At 41.4% G+C, this 13,539-nt stretch overlaps 1 pseudogene; it reads right to left on the bottom strand.

Annotated features, from left to right (window-relative positions):
- The window catches only part of LOC103352002 (E3 ubiquitin-protein ligase RNF220 pseudogene), a 28,974-nt pseudogene that overhangs the window by 1,073 nt on the left and 14,362 nt on the right, over nt 1–13,539 (bottom strand).

Here is a 13,539-nt window from a genome sequence, read left to right as displayed (position 1 = left end):
TCGGAAGTGGAGCAGCCAGGACTGGAATCGGCATCCATAGAAGACGCTGACACTGCAGGCAGATGCTTAACCTTCTAGGTCACAGCATCAGCCCCTGTCATATTGATTTTTTTAAAAAGATTTATTTATTTGAAAAGCATATTATCAGGGAACTGGATTGGATGTGGACCAGCTGGGACTCAAACTGATGTTCTGATATTGGATTCTGGCATTGCAAATGGTAGCTTAACTCACTGTGCACAATGCTAGCCCCTTGTATTTATTTTTAATTACTGACATGATGTGATGCAAGTTTTAGAAAAACCACTTTGGCTAATATGAGAATAATAGATGATGATGAGGCAGGGGTAACAGCTACTTTAGGAGTCTGGGGAAGAGCTGACAATGGCATCTTAGGTATGGGTGGTGACAATGGAAGTGGAGATAAGTAGCTAGATTCAGAGCTTATTTCACAGGAAAGGCAGAGAAGATATGCAGACATATGAGAAAGAGGATGGTGTCATGGATGGGGGTCTTAATTATTTTTTCAGGCTGCTATAACAAAATAACATGACTGAATGGCTTAAACAGCAGACATTTATTTTCTCACAGTTTTGGAGATCTGAGTTTTGGAGATAACAGTTTTGGAGGCTGAGTTGGAGATCGGTGTGCCAGCATTGTTGTGGATTCTGGTGAGAGCTGTCTTGGTTGTAGATGACTGACATTATGTGTTAACATGGCCTTTCTTTTGTGTCTGTAAATGAATAGAGAGGGAGGGAGAGTGGGAAGTGGGGAGAAAGAGAGAGAGAGAGAGAGAGAAATGGAAAATGCAATTCAGTTCACCACAGATGGCATCTAAATTTCTGGCTTTGAGAGTGAGGATTGGGAGGAGCATTTTCAGGGAGTTGCTCTAATTTATACAGAACAATAGCCCCGTAGCTTGACCAAATCTGCAGCTACATTTTAAGGAGGTGTTGATAAATGTCTGTAGGGAAATATATTTGACACAAAACCTCTGTATTATGTGATGAAGATATTTGTTGAATAATCCTATTTTGATGTACAGGTAAAAATGAGACATGTTTTAATTTAGTGATTTCCAATGTTATTATTATTGAAAATATAATGAAAACATGTATTTAACTATGTCAAAAGAGCTAAAGTGAAAGTCAATGTGAGATTTAAGAATGACATGGGGAAAATCAACAGGCAGCAGTTAAGCATACAAAACAAGCCAGGAATTGGGTCACATTTCTTACAGTTTCTGGAAATTTTAATTAAGTGAGAGACTCTAATCTTATGACACAAAGGTAGTGCTTTTGTTATTATTTTTACTTTAGCCAATGATAAACTTCAGGTCAATAGGGCCCTGAAATAAGAATAAGCACCAAATAATTCTGAGGTATGACATTCTTATTGCAGTCTTTGAGTGGAAATTTAAATAATAATAAGCAGAATGACTACTCATTATGACATCTAGTCAACTGAGAACTGAAATAAGCAGGAGCTGAGCAGAAATAGGGGTCATGATCAACCTGCAGCTCATCTATCAGCAACGGTTGGGGAAAGATTGGGTGATCAAGGGGAATGAGTTCTTGAGTTGCATTCCTGTGTGGCAGGAACATTAAGGGCAAACTTTATATGCCTTTTTCTGGATCCTAGGTAATTTCTTTGGGGACATTCAGAGGCTGGAGGAAGGAAAGACAGAGGAAGGACTTCTGGGTTCCAGATTTCTGTGGGAGTCAGTGTTTGATCAGCTGCTCCATAATGTTTGTGTGAACTTCTTCCTTAGGTCTCTATGGCTTTTTCTTGGCTGATCACCACTTTGGAAGGCTTCCCAGATGCTATGCTTTGAATGTTTTGTCCCCTCCTAATTTTGTCTTGAAACTTTTTCTGTAATGTAATTCATCTCCAAATTCACCAGAAGAGATGGATGGCCATCACCATGTGGACCCCAGTAGGGTCACTTATTAAGTCTCCCGAGGCCTGGTCTCTGGTCCCAAGTTCCTCAGTTGGAATCTTTGAATTCTATTGAATAGTCAGATTTACATCTCTTTGGAAAGGTCCTTGCCTAAATAATCCAGAAGAGGGCGCCCAATTACCATTTTTATACTCCTCTTTTGGTCAGTGTGTCATTTTCTCAATAGCCACTTCTATGCCAGAGAATTTCCCAGTTAAGATCCAACTTGTGTCACAAACCTCATGAATTGGTTTAATTGGGCTCAGTGACAAGCAGGAGTAGCATGAATACACCTATAATTCCAAGTCTGGCTGATAATGTCATCATCTCCTGTTCCCACTCCGTCATGGTAGACCTCAGAGACTATCAGGAGGACTACAGGACATCCATAGCATCTGAAGTATACTTCAGACATGTTTTCCACTGACAGGGTACCCATCATGTGTAGGGCAAATATGCCACAGACTAAACAGTACCCAGTTGAGGAATGGACCTTTGTTGGTATACATACCCGTTTATCTCCCTGTTCTTCTTTCTCCTTAGGCAAAGTGGTCACTGTCAAGGCATTCTGCAGAAGGGGAATCTGTAGTGATGCTCCCCTCAGTGGGCTACTTTCCTTCATAAAGTGTAACAAGATCACCTCTTTCATAAAGGAGGCAAGCTAGGCAAGTCTCTTTTTTTTTTTTTTTTTTTTTGGACAGGCAGAGTGGACAGTGAGAGAGAGAGAGACAGAGAGAAAGGTCTTCCTTTGCCGTTGGTTCACCCTCCAATGGCCGCCGCGGCCAGCGCGCTGCGGCCGGCGCACCGCGCTGATCCGGTGGCAGGAGCCAGGAGCCAGGTGCTTTTCCTGGTCTCCCATGGGGTGCAGGGCCCAAGCACCTGGGCCATCCTCCACTGCACTCCCTGGCCACAGCAGAGGGCTGGCCTGGAAGAGGGGCAACCGGGACAGAATCCGGCGCCCCGACCGGGACTAGAACCCGGTGTGCCGGCGCCGCTAGGCGGAGGATTAGCCTAGTGAGCCGCGGCGCCGGCCTAGGCAAGTCTCTTAAGGTCTCTTCAGATCACCAGTTAAAGAGAGTCTGGAGAACTCAATATTCTTTTTTATTAGAAGCATGGGTTACAATAACATGCTGCATGGCAGGTTACCCATAATCTGCAGACATGCTTTATACAGCAACAGTTACTAGGTAAAACTCAATTTAAAAGTTTCCAGTGAGTTATGGTCCCATTATTAGAGAATAGTAACCAGTAGCCAAGGGATTACTACCCTAGTTTTTTTTAGAGTTCCTCTGTTGGACCTCTAGTTTGATCCACAGCTGTGATAGTAAGGACCAGAGAGAATAACGAATGGTTCACTTTGGAACCAAAAAGCTTGTATAAAAAATCTCCTTACACCTTCCAAATGCTGGCTTCTACTAGCACCTCCTGAGACCCGTTGGCATGGCTGGTACAGTGCCCCTGGGGATCAGCTAGCACGTCTCAAGTGCCTGGCAAGACTCTATGACTCTGGAAGATGATTCACTAGCATCCTCGAAGAGTGCCTTGCAAGCTCTGCTTGTGCCCCATTTGTGAAGTGTCCTACAAGATTTTCAGGCTTTTTACTCTTCAAAAATGACTTGTGCTTATTCAACTACCTTACATAATGTACCATTGTTTTTCAAGCACTGAACTGAGCTAAAGAGAAATGAGCTGCAGGATATCAGAGTATTTAAAATAGTAAGTCAAAATAGAAGTAAGAGTCAAGCCTTCAAATCACATCCTTTGATACTGGCCCAGAAAAAGTACTGGCCCCAACATTATTCCTATTTTCCACATGTAAAGGGTACAGCAAAGATCAGAGGCATTAGCACATATATGGAAAATCATTTCATTGTTGAGGAAGCCCTGAACAAAGGCCTTCTTTCAATTTATAGGTTCAGAGGTGGGAAAGGTGGGAGGAAAGGGCTAGGAGTAGAAAAGTACTGATTACTGAATCAGAGTGGAGAAAAAAAATGTCTTTAAATTTCCCAATAGTCCACCTTGGAACCAAAAACTTAGGTAAACAAGTCCTTGATCACAACACCCTTCAGAAGCTGTCATGCAACAGATCTGCACCAAATATGCCAGGACAAGAGCCCTTTTTCCTATGGTCTCTGCCTGGTAAACCTTTTTTAATGCCTGTAGTAGGGTCTGAAAGATCACACATAGGCTTATATCTAGGAGCTGGTCTTCTCACTCTTTAAAGTGTTCCCAGCACCTCCTAGGAGAGGTATTGCTGTCCTTGTTTCTAAAAGCATGAAACAAAGGAAGTCAGGGCTCTGCACCTTATTAATGAAGTTGCTATAGGGCTGGGTACTTCTAGCTCCCACCCCAGAAGAAGCACAGCATATCCCTATTCCCAGAGACCCCAGAAGGAAGGCAGAGATGTGGTTTAGGGCAGCTGTGGTACCAAGAGGTTTACAACAGTTGGTCTGCTGGGCTCTATGGGGGTCAAACTGCTTATCATCATCAACAGTGTTAGTGGCTCTGGAGCTTACGTGCTCACCAATGACAGTGTCCTCATAAATCCTCTTCCTGGTTGGGATTCTGGCCATTGGCCCTAATAAGTGAGAGCACAAGACCCACCTGGCCCTGTAGCATTGGGCAATTTTTCCCAGCTTTAGGGGATTGGTTGTTCTGACACTTTTGTTTTTTAATTCTGTCTGGCATAGTTAGTCCCTAATTAGTTAATCATAATTTTGGGACATTCTCTGCACGAACTCCACTTCTGATCCAGCTCCTTGCTAAATGCATTTGGGAAAGCAGCAGAGGATGGCCCAAGAGCTTGGGCTCCTGCCACCCATGTGGGAGACCCAAATGGAGTTAAAGGCTCCTGGTTTCAACCTGGCCCAGTGCTGGCTGTTGCAGCCATTTGAGGACTGAACCAGTAGAGGGAAGACACTTCTCTCTCTCCCTCTCTGTCTCTCTCTCTCTCCTTCTCCCTTTGTAACTCTGCCTTGCAAATAGATAAATTAATAAATAAATAACCTTTTTTAAAAAGTAACCATTCCATTTACAAACCACAGAGATTAAAGGCAGGGGTTCTGAGACTTGGGGATTTAGGGACTAAAAAAATTAATAAAATAAAACTCTATCCTGCCAGAGATCATGATCTTTTCATTTCACCAGTAAAGGCCACTTAAACAAATAGCACTTCCACTATTAATAGCATGAATATCTAGGTCTTATATAGATATACATAATGTAGCAGGTGATATTCTCAGTCTTTCAGTGAACTTTCTGGTTTGGTTCTCATAAAAATCCTATTCAGTAGGCCTGATTGTTATCCAAATTCTATACAGAAGGCAATTAGAAAATAGAAACACTACATAAATTGGTCTTGAATCTGTGCTGGAAACCACTGTAGTATAATATTTCTCATCTTCTTTTTTTCTTTTTTAAAAGGACATATTTATTTATTTCAAAGGTAGTTACAGACAGAGACAGAGAGACAGAGAGAGACCTACCATCTGCTGGTTCACTCCCAAAATGCTCACAACAGCCAGATCTGAGCCAGGGCAAAGCTAGGAGCCAGGAACTCCATCCAGGTTTCCCCACATGAGTGGCAGGGGCCAAAGTACTTGAGATACCACCTGATACCTCCTCCGGTGCGCATGGGGGAAGAAGGATGTGAAGCAGAGTAGCTGGGATTGGCCCAAGCACTCTGATATGGGATGCCAGCATCCCAGTGGCAGTTTGACCTGCTGCACCACAATGCCCACCCCCTCACATCTTTTTAAAAAACCCAAAGGGAGGCCCAGATTTCAGAATTTAGGAATAACTGAGTGAAAGCAGGGATACCACTGGGAGTCTTAGGCAAATAAGCACTGGTTCTATCTCCTGATATTTAATAAGAAAACACTAATATCTATCGTGAGGGGTGGATGACTTTATATGAAACTTAACATAGCTACTGGCATAAGAAAAGGGGGCCCCATATATACCAGCTGAAGAAGTGGTCATGACTGTTCCTTCTGGCACAAACCTATAACCTCATCTCCTGCTGTGATGAAACTGAGTACATTTAACACAGGCTGGTTCTGCTATTGAGGTCAAATAGTTTCTGTGAGAGGCCATACCACTTCCTTCTCTCACACTTTCCCCTCTAGGAGAGGGATGAAACACATAAGTACTATTAGGCTTTATTTCCTATGTGTTGTAACTGATGCTGCCCTGGCTGTGTTCATACATATTCTCTGAGAACCCTGGGGAACAGCTGCTGAAAGACTATTGAGTTCTCCCCAACTGCCACTGCCACTGCTCCAAACACAGATTTTGATCTCTCAGATAGCAGAGTCTTTATAGATAGGAGTCCACCAAAAGGTTCTATCAATTACCAGATCCTAAAATTCAACATGGCCACCTATTTTGCCTACCCATTCTGCCTGTCTGTCCTTTTAGTAGGAAAGTAATGAGAGAGACACAAGAATGATTTGTTTCCACATTTGTGTGTGGATAAAGTATCAATATCAACCCTCTCCTGCTGCATCATGGGATTCCATGGGTAGGAAGGTGGTTCCCTCCTTGGATTATGGCCCAGCCTTGTTTGCCTGCTGTTGGAGCTGCAGATTACATTTGACTCAAAAAGTCAATTAATCAAAAATCACTTGCAAAAATTCAGGTCATTGAATGACTAAGAAAAAACAAGGCCATTGTCTGCAGGATGAAGTTGCTGCATAGCTAATTCACCAAAGCCTACTCAAAACACCAACTTACCAAAAACTCTGTTATTGATATTTGCCTTGGGTAAAGGGGAATGGTCTAAGAGCTGTGGAGAGCCTCCAGACATGTTATTTCACCATCTTTCAATCTTTTCCCTGTAGAGATGGATAGCTCCTAAAGACTTTTTCCCCAGCACATGGCCCTCTCTTTCATCCTCAACATCCAGCTGCAGTAATAGAAAGTTGGCTGAGGCTTTCCAGTTGATGTGTGAAGCCACAAGAATCAGTGGATTGAGGGAAAGTGTGTGAGTACTCCTGGTTTCATGCTCCAGACCTGCTTTACAGGGCTGCTTAATAGAAACATTGGAGGGGCCAGCACTGTGGCACAGTGGGGTAATGCCCTGGCCTGAAGCACCGGCATCCCATATGGGCGCTGGTTCAAGACTTGGCTGCTCCGTTTCCGATCCAGTTCTCTGCTATGGCCTGGGAAAGCAGCAGAAGATGGTCCAAGTCCTTGGGCCCCTGTACCCGTGTGGGAGACCTGGAGGAAGCTCCTGGTTCCTGGCTCCTTGGCTTTGGATCAGCACAGCTCTGGCTGTTGCGGCCAATTGGGGAGTGAACCAGCGGATGGAAGACCTACGTCTCTCTCTCTGCCTCTCCTCTCTTCTCTCTCTCTGTAACTCTGACTTTCAAATAAATAAATCTTTTTTAAAAATAGAAACATTGGAACCTTTGTGCCCTGAGAGAAAGAGGCAATCTTGGAAACATGGGAAAGTTTCTGTTGCCCTAGCTCCCAGAATGCTTCCACCACAGTGCAACCACCCGAAGCTCAGGAAACTATAGAAAATATTTCAGGTATATTGCCAAAGTTCTGCCACATTCCTAGGGGACCTTCTACCAATGTGAAGAGATGTGTATATGTATAATATACTCCTTTTCAGTGCTGTTTTGACCAGTTTTTGAAGCCATGGCTAGAGGCTTGTCAGTTCCCCTTCTTGAGCCACTAATTAAATCCATACTTCAACCACTTACAGGATTTTTACATTATGGAAAATTATGGGCCTTTCTTAATTGTTCCCCCTCTCAGACTAGGTACTCGACAACTGCAGATCAATTTCAACTTAGTAAATACACAAGGAACTCTTGAAACCTCACCTTCCTTGCCTTAGCTATCTCCTACTGCCGCAGCTCTGTCTTCAGTTGCAACTCTAGATGTGACTCTGCCTGGAAACCCTCTCTTGTTTTGGAGCTGTGAGTAACAAAGAGTTATTCTTTTTAAAGTATTCTAGTATATTTGTGCTATGTTCTATGTTCCATTGTCCCAAGAGCCTATATTACTCCCTAATATCTTACAATTTAAGAACAGTATGGATATAAATAAGACAATAGGTGATGCAGTCCCCTAAACTTTGTCCAGTTTTATATAAGCATCTCCCAGTTTAAGGTAGGCATGGGACAAAGTCCTTTCTCAGTCTCAAAACTTAAATAACTGAAGGACAATAGGATGCATTTCACAACATAGTCCTATCAACAACATAATCAATTGCTTTTGTTTGGATACTTTCTCTGTATCTTCACATACATATGAAATATAACAATGGCTCAAATTAAATTCTTTTCTGAATATCTGCTGAATTAAAAGAAAAATACCAATTGGACATGAAGAAAAAGAATAAACTATTCAAAGTATTTTCTAAGCAATTAACAATGTGTCTGTTAAATGGTTGCCAAGATTTACCAAGTAAAAATACAGGATGTTCAGTTAAATTGGAATCACAGATAAGCAACTAATAGATATGTTCCATGCACGTTGTTTATCAGTAATGTGCTGATAAGATATAGTACAGGGTAATAGCAGCAAATATTGCTTGGTATTTACTCTCTGGTTGGACCTTTTGCTAGGTACCTTAGATATGTTATGTAATTTATTGTTCTCATCAAGTTTATGAAATAGAAAAAAGATATAAGCATTGCTGTTATCCAAGTTTTATAGAACAAGACACTTAAGCCAGAGAGTTTTGGTAAATGGCCTAGTGGAAGGCATATGAAAGGTGGCAGAACTGGAATTGGAAGTCAGGTTGCTCTCACCCTGGCATCCAAGTCTATGCCAACTGTATTAAATTTGACAAAGGATAGGTTTTGATGCGAGACAAACAAGATTTTTAATCCTGGCTCTCTTATTACCTTTGTGGCTATGTGCAATATTTTCCACATCTTTACCTTTAAATTTTAATTAATTAATTAGTGAGAGAGAGGGAGAGAGATCCCATCCACTCCCAGATCAGGGAACATAAATGTGCTGATGTGGGACTCAAGCATCTCAACCAACATCTTTTTTTTTTTTAAACTTTTATTTAATGCATATAAATTTCCAAAGTACGACCTATGGATTACAATGGCTTCCCCCACATACCGTCCCTCCCACCCACAACCCTCCCCTCTCCCACTCCGTCTCCCCTTCCATTCACATCAAGATTCATTTTTGATTATCTTAATATACAGAAGATCAGCTTAGTATACATTAAGTATGGATTTCAACAGTTTGCTCCCACACAGAAACATAAAGTGAAAAATAATAGATGATTTTTTTTTAAATGATGATGAAATCAGAGCAGACCTATTGTCATGTTTAATCCCAGTGAGAGTCAAGTTGGGAATTGATAATTTCTTTTTTTTTTTTCTTTTTACAGAGGATCAGTTTAGTATGCATTAAGTAAGGATTTCAACAGTTTGCACCCCCATAGAAACACAAAGTGAAATATATTGTTTGAGTACTCGTTATAGCATTAAATCTCAATGTACAGCACATTAAGGATAGAGATCCTACATGAGGAGTAAGTGCACAGTGACTCCTGTTGTTGACTTTACCAATTGACACTCCTGTCTATGGCATCAGTAATCTCCCTATGCTCCAGTCATGAGTTTCCAAGGCTATGGAAGCCCTCTGAGTTCTCCGACTCTTATCTTGTTTAGACAAGGTCATAGTCAAAGTGGAGGTTCTCTCCTCCCTTCAGAGAAAGGTACCTCCTTCTTTGATGACCTGTTCTTTCCACTGGGATCTCACTCGCAGAGATCTTTTGCCAGAGTGTCTTGGCTTTCCATGCCTGAAATACTCTCATGAGCTTTTCAGCCAGCTCCGAATGCCTTTAGGGCTGATTCTGAGGCCAGAGTGCTATTTAGGACATCTGCCATTCTATGAGTCTGCTGAGTATCTCACTTCCCATGTTGGATCACTCTCCCCTTTATTTACTCCATCGGTTAGCGTTAGCAGGTACTAGACTTGTCTATGTGCTCCCTTTGACTCTTAGTCCTTTCATTATGACCAACTGTGAACTGAAACTGATCACCTGGAACAGTGAGATGGCATTGGTACATGCCACCTTGATGGGATTGAATTGGAATCCCCTGGTATGCTTCCAACTCCACCACTTGGGGCAAGTCAGCCTGAGCATGTCCCAAATTATACATCTCTTCCCTCTCCCATTCCCACCACCATGTTCAACAGGGATCACATTTCAGTTAATTTTCAACACTTAAGAATAACTGTGCATCAATTACAGATCTAAACCAGTCATATTAAGTAGAACAGATAAAAAAACTACTAAGAGGGATAATGTATTAAGTTGTTCGTTAACAGTCAGGGCTATGCTGATCAAGCCACCGTTTCCCATAGTGTCCACCTCACTCCAACAGGTTTCCCTCTTGGTGTTCAGTCAGTCGTCACCGATCAGGGAGAACATATGGTATTTGTCAACCAACATCTTAACCACTAGGCGAAGCACCTGTCCAGGGTTTCCCTATCTTTAAATGGAGATAATTCTCAATCTGAGGATTTATTTAAGAATCAAATAAGGGGCCGGCACCGCGGCTCACTAGGCTAATCCTCTGCCTAGCGGCGCCGGCACACCGGGTTCTAGTCCCGGTCGGGGCGCCGGATTCTGTCCCGGTTGCCCCTCTTCCAGGCCAGCCCTCTGCTGTGGCCAGGGAGTGCAGTGGAGGATGGCCCAGGTGCTTGGGCCCTGCACCCCATGGGAGACCAGGAGAAGTACCTGGCTCCTGCCATCGGATCAGCACGGTACGCCGGCCGCAGCACGCCGGCCGCAGCGCGCCGGCCGCAGCGCGCCGGCCGCAGCGCGCTGGCCGCGGCGGCCATTGGAGGGTGAACCAATGGCAAAAGGAAGACCTTTCTCTCTGTCTCTCTCTCTCTCACTGTCCACTCTGCCTGTCAAAAAAAAAAAAAAAACGAATCAAATAAGATCATCTGTGTAAATTATTTAGCGCATAGTCAGATAAGAGTAAGTACATCCTTTTAGGCCATATCTCCTATCTTAATAAATGTGAGCTACTAATAAAAAGAGGAGGGGACAGTATCTCCACCAATGTGCCTCAGCAAAAGAAAATTTTAATCTGTTCCCAAATTGGCCCCTTAAAATAGTCTTTTCATTTGCTACCACAACAATATGTAGTTGAAGGTCAGTTTCTATCTATTACTTATTGTTTTTAAGTGAAAGAACATTCTTATTCTGATTTTATTGATTTTAATCATCAAAGGCTCAATAAATTTGCCTTTTATACTAAAAGGTAAGTTGTCAGACATGTTGTATTAGTCTGCTGAGGTTGCCATAACAAAATACCATAGACTAGTTGATTACATGACAGAAATTTATTTTATGACAGTTCTGGAGGCTAGAAATACATGATTAATGTTCCAGTCAATTCAGTTTCTGGTGAGGGTTATCTTCCTGGCTTGCTGTCCACTACTTTCTCACTGTGTGCTCATACAGCCTGTCCTCAGTGCATTCACATGCAGAGATATATCTCATGTGTCTCTTCCTAAAAATACACTAACAGTATTGTATCAAGGACAAACACTTATGATTCCACTTAACCTTTATTACATTCTTGTAGAACCTATCTTCAAACATATTTGATTGAAGATTAGGGCCTAATATGTACTGAATTTTGTCTCCCCAAAATTATGCTGATGCACTAACATTCAATGTGTTGATATCTGTAGATGGGAGCCTGTGGGACTTATTAAGTTTATATAAGTTAATAAATTAATAAGGATGAGGTTAGCAGTCTTATAAAAACAAACACTATGGGTAATTATTTGGCACGGCAGTAAAGATGCCACTTGGGATGCCCACATCATCCCATATTGAAGTGCCTGGATTTGTGTCCCAGCTCTGGTTCTGATTCCCCTTCCTGCTAATGCACTCTATAAGAGATAGCAATGATGCCTCAAGTAGTTGGATTTCTGCCACCCACATGGAAGACCTTGATTGTGTCCCACACTCCTGGATTCAGTCTAGTCCAGCTCTGGCTGTTGTGGGCATTTGGGGAGTGAACCAGGTGATGGGAAATCTTTCTGTGTCTTACTGTCTCTGAATAAAAATCAATCAATAAGTTTAAAAAATTAACATCAGAGAGCTCGTTCTATTTTTCTTCCACAACAGAATCTGATCATGCTGGCATCTTGATTGTGGATAATTCCAGCTTCCAGAACCATAAATTTCTGTTGTTTAAACCACCCATTCTACAGTATTTTAAAAAATGCGATCCTGAACAGAATAAGACAGGTACTTAACATACATATTTGGGGGGAACATAATTCAATTCACAGCACACAAGAAAACTAATGCCAATTGCTTATGAGAAATCTCCTTTCCTTGAATATAAGTGAAAGATGTGTGGTTGAAAGTCTAAAGATGCTTTGAAAATTTAATAAATCAGATCTCAATGGGAATGTAATTTTAAGCTCCCCACCTTGTTTTCTTCCTCCCTTTTAAAGTATTTTTAGAGAATCTCCAGATAGTCTCCTGCTTTAGAGATGCTGGTAGGACAAAAATGGATGTGCAGGAGTGGAGAAATCAGTATTGAGTCTACCAAGTTGAGGCAGCTAATTTCCAGAATGATGTGTTCTGGAAGCCAGAAGTTAAGGGGGTAAGAATAGGCACTGTAAACTTTATTAGCCTCAGAGAAATAAGGTTAAGGCAGAGCATAACAAGGTTAGTGTAAGGAGAAGCCTTTGCAAAGCAATCACTTAGCTAATTAATGTGATCTGATCCCTGTTGCTAATGAGAGAATGATTTAGGGGCTGTAGAGAGACTTTAACAACACTGTTGGAATATATGAGATTTAGGTGTTTGCTGCAAAATAGTTCACTTTAGATATACTCCTTGATGGGAAGAAAGCAGATCTGTATATATGATAATTTGCTTCAAGGAAATTTCTACTTTTAACAGTATTCCAATTAATATTTAAAAATGAGCAAGAAAACAAAAAGGTAGGATAAAAATAAGTAAGTAGTAGATTTATCTAACCACGTATTATTAGAAAACTACAAAAACACTAATCTTCCAGACTTATGTTGGCTCAAAAGTGACATATTTATTAGTGGAAAGGAAGTAGTTGTTGGCATACAGGATATTAAGGATACCAGATATGTACATACCAGATATGTATTGTAGGACTATGTGTGAAATGTCTGTGGCTTATCTCACTTCAGAAAAAAGAAAACAAGGCTTATTTTGAATGCAAGTATGTGAAATTATAGGACATATTGCGTGAAGTACTTTTATATCTATTGCTAGACAGACCACCATACAAATAAACCAAAAAACAAGAATAGGCATACCTTGTGAAGATTGTATTCAAACAAGGGAAGATATGGTCCATATTAAAGCATTGACCATGTCTTTTTTTCAATGTGTGAGACCTCCAAATTATCATAATATTCTGAGTTCACAGACCATCTGCCACTCACCAAGAGGAAAGGAAAATGGCTTCTTCTTTTGAGAAGGACAATCCATTGTTAACATCTTTCTTTTTTTTCATTTTATTATTGCATTTTTTCAAATTATATGTTACCTTACAATTTAAAATAGACAATAAGGGGTCAGCGTTGTGGTGTAGAGG

Source organism: Oryctolagus cuniculus, chromosome X, assembly GCF_051225735.1.
Source record: "Oryctolagus cuniculus isolate XC-2025 breed Fujian yellow rabbit chromosome X, ASM5122573v1, whole genome shotgun sequence".
Taxonomy (NCBI): Eukaryota; Metazoa; Chordata; class Mammalia; order Lagomorpha; family Leporidae; genus Oryctolagus; species Oryctolagus cuniculus.
The sequence above is the reverse complement of the archived record's forward strand: the minus strand, read 5'-3'. Positions and strand labels throughout refer to the sequence as shown.